Genomic DNA, 4,176 nt, shown 5'->3' with positions numbered 1-4,176 from the left:
ACTATTTACCTCACTACTTTTCAGTTCGAATGCAACTATAAAATAGTTAACTTTTTTGTAATCTTAGTAGAACGTAAAATGTTGTTATTTTGCATTTTGAGGCTTTTTTAATGTTGTGCACCTTTTATAACTTCCAGGATGGAACAAACCAACACGTTTCCATCGCACTAACACCACGTTTTTGACCGATTTTAGCGGCAAAGTGAAGAAAATTGCAGCTAGTTTTTAAGTTATTTTTTTCTCTGCTCGTGACTTGGGTCTCACCTGTCTTATTTTTTGATTTGATCACTAGTTTCCGATATTTTAAAAATTATCTCATCCAAATTTGGCAAATTTTCCAATATCTTTCTCGATTTTGCATAGTGCAGGTGCATTTCCAATGTTAGCTGCTATTTATGCATTTTCTGTGGTGCCTATATTGGTAGCTCGTAGCCCATAATTGGTTATAATGTGCAAATAATGTCAAACCTTAATATTGCTTTACTATAATTAGTGTTTTCCATGATTTTTCATCATTTTTATCTAATTTAAGAGCTTGTTTCTATTCAAGTGACGCAAAAAAACACTGTTTTTTGTGAGGTAATGCGAAAAAACGCAACTAGAAGCCATACGGTTTCTGTTTTGGGTTTTTTGTTTTTACAACATTGTTTGTTAAAAGTTCCTCTTTGAAAATGCAAAACCAAAAATCTACTAAGTTACCTCACCAAAGCGCCAATCGCTATTTTCTAAAGAAAAAATGTTGTTTCTATTCAAGTGACGCGAAGTGTATATTAAAACAAATTTATACGTGTTTTGTAATTTTATATACTATTTTTCTATTTAGAAATATCTTATTTGTCATAAACAGTTCCATAAACTGCCTTGTAAAGCTTCAGATTTGTTTCTCCCAGAAACAAAGTATATTTTTCTTATGGTTTTTGCTGTGTTGAGATCGAATCCGAAGTCGAAAAAAGTCTATCACGTCAGGATTTTGAGATACATTTACGCATTAAAGAATCACAAAATCAAGTTTTTTTTTTTAGAAAATCCCCAAAAAACTACTATATCTCAAAATCGAGAGCTGACCGAAATTTTTGAGTTCGGATTCAAAATCAGCACCCCAAAATCCATTAGAAAAGAGTACTTTTGTTCTTGTGAAAAAGAAATATGAATTTTTAAAGATAAGCCAAACCTACTAAACTTACTTAAATTTAGAAATCTCGGGGAAGAAAAGAGATATGCCTGATTTACAATATTTCGAGACGATGAGACGAGAGCGAGACGGGATTTTTTCTTGGTCATTTAAATCGTAAGCCATTTGGTAATGTTAAGATTTTTTTTTGGTAAATTGTCTATTTTTGACAGGAAATAGAAGAATGTGTGTAACAAAAAAGTTAACCGTCTGATATATCTCATAGCACCTTTTGAAAATGGCTGCAAGACAAATTTCAAAACTAGTGAAGGCTTTAACAAGTGCAGACAGTAGGTACCCGTTTAACGTTTTCAACTACACACTATATGCACGTTTTCGGGAATATAAAAGGTTTCTTTAAAAAAGAATTTTCTTTTCATAGTTTCCTCGTAAAAATTATGCAAAAAGAAGCGATATGATTTTGTACCGCCTTTAACAATGTAACACCTCCTTAAAAATTCCATAAATCACATTAGCAAGCCTGACTGCGCACTTATGCCACAAAAATGTAAAAAAAAAATATTAACATCGATTTCCCACATTCCTTATATTGTTGGTATTAAAAAACTATTATGCATTATCGCATTATTATGCTAATATTATATAATTTAGAAACACTCTCTCACAATACGCTATACATGCTATTGGCTGTTTGGCTGCTGTTGTTAGCTCTTTTACTTCCATTCACCTTAATTAGACTACATACGAAAAAATATAAATGGCAATGTAAAGTAGCTTGCGTGTGTACAACGACGCTCCATTGAACACACGTCAGTCTGGAGTAGCAGCAAGTAGTCGCTATACCAAACCAACAATACATTTGGAGCACACACTTCTATGCACATCGATCCAGGAGCTCATACTCAAGATACAAAGACTGAGTGCTTCACATTCCTGCAATCGCTTGCAAACTTAGCAAAAAGAAAAACAAAATTTCCGTCTATATTTGCTTTCTATTTCATTGTTCGAAGTCTTAATAACCATTTGTGCGGTCAGAAAAAAAAAGTAGTAAAGTAAAGTAACCACAAGACGTTTAGTCTCGATATCTTTCTCCAGCTTCTGCGCTAGTAGCTCCCATCAGACACTATGCTCTACAAAGACAGTAATGTACTACTGGAAGTTTGACTGTGATATATTTAAATCCTCTTACAGATCCCTTATTCACCATCAGCTGTGGCAGTGTGACTGCGCGATATAGCAGCGCAGCGGTGGCGGCGCCACAAATTGCAAGCCAATAAATACACTTTGGCCTAATAGCAATAATTTTTACGATCTAGGTAACGAGGCTTTGAAACAGCAAACAGCACAAATGTATCACACAGCTGGTAGTTTATCTTTTTGAACATGCCATTTCCTGATTGTCATACATTATAAGCCAATATGGTGTTCGAATATGTCGACAAAATTTTACTTCTTCTTGAATTACTGATAGACGTTTGCTAGAATTTTATTTCGAACTATCAAGTATACTGATCTACAGGATAGTCTCAGTGATTTAGGAATTCTTCCAGGGTTTATAGTACACGTAAAATAGGCATTTAAAAAAAATAATTCTTTGGTAGATTCATGAAACTTGGCAAAAGGTGCTTTTGAGATAAGAACCAAGGATAAAAAAGTCTATAAAAAAAGTGGGGTGAAAACTTTGAATTTGGGATAAAAACCAAGAATAAAGAGTTTTCATAAAAAAAATTTAGGTGAAAGGGGGTTTTTTTGGAAGAGACAGTAAAATCTGTAATTGGTTCCAAAACGCCAATGATTCACTTCATTTTTGGTTTAGATGAAAAATTAAATGTTTATACTTAAGTTCTTAGACTTTTTACACGAGTTGTTGGCTTCTTGGGAAAAATTACAGATTTAACTGTCTCCTCGAAAAAAAAACACCCTTTCACCTAAATTTTTTTTTATGAAAACTCTTTATTCTTGTTTTCTATCCCAAATTCAAAGTTTTCACTAAATTTCATTATGGTGGCCCATCATTTTTGTTTTTATTTAAAAAAAAAACACCCTTTTAACCATGATATTCTTATAGACACTTTAGATTCTTGTTTCTAATCGCAAAAGAAACATAATTGCTGAATTTCAATAGGGTACCATTTTTCAATGTACCCACATTTTCTCTACACCTAAAAAAAAAACACCCTTCCACATGAAAAAAAAAATATATAAACTTATTTTTTTACAACCCTTTTATAGCATTGATTTTACGGAACTTAAATTTCCCTTATTACCCAAAAAAAAAAAAACACCTTTTACATAAAATATTTGTAGGTATAGACTGCCTATAAATAAATGAAACATTTGTACAAATTTTCATTGGTGTAACATTTTTTGTGGACTTATTCCGAATTTTATAATTTCTTTAAAAAAAAAAACACCCTTTCACTCAAGATTATTGTGTAGATTCTTTAGATTCTTAGTTCTTATACAAACAAAACTTTTTCACCAAGTTTGAAAAATTATGTCAGCTGTTATGATACCTTTCTTACACATAACTCAACCTATAAAAAAAAAATGTTTTTAAGAACTTTATGAATCCTTTATCCAAAACCTTCATCCCAAATTTCATCAGTGTATCATGTTTTTCACATGGGTTTTGATTATATTTTATCTGTTGAAGTCAAAATTACTTTTTTTAGAGCAATCGTATTGGCTATATTTTTATGTCATTAGATTCATCATCAAAAAATACCTTAAAAACATGTGTCATATGATGATATTAGACAAAAAAGACCTCAAGAAAGAGCAAAGAATTTAACAATTCCCCTTTTGACCATAAAAAGGGACCTTTTTGATGCGATTTTGGTGATTTTTTGGACTATCAGTTTTCATGATTTCCTGGACATTTCTTCATGAATTCTTCTACTTTGTATAAAAAAGTCTCTAAACAAAGTATACATTTGCCTTGTGAAAAATTAATAATAATATTCAGCAACTGCACAGCTTACATAATCACACAGAAAGGCTCTCAATACTTATGCTGTCTTGTAGTCCAGTTTTGACACAAT

This window comes from Episyrphus balteatus, chromosome 2, assembly GCF_945859705.1.
Source record: "Episyrphus balteatus chromosome 2, idEpiBalt1.1, whole genome shotgun sequence".
NCBI classification, from domain to species: domain Eukaryota; kingdom Metazoa; phylum Arthropoda; class Insecta; order Diptera; family Syrphidae; genus Episyrphus; species Episyrphus balteatus.
This window is presented reverse-complemented; position numbering follows the sequence as displayed.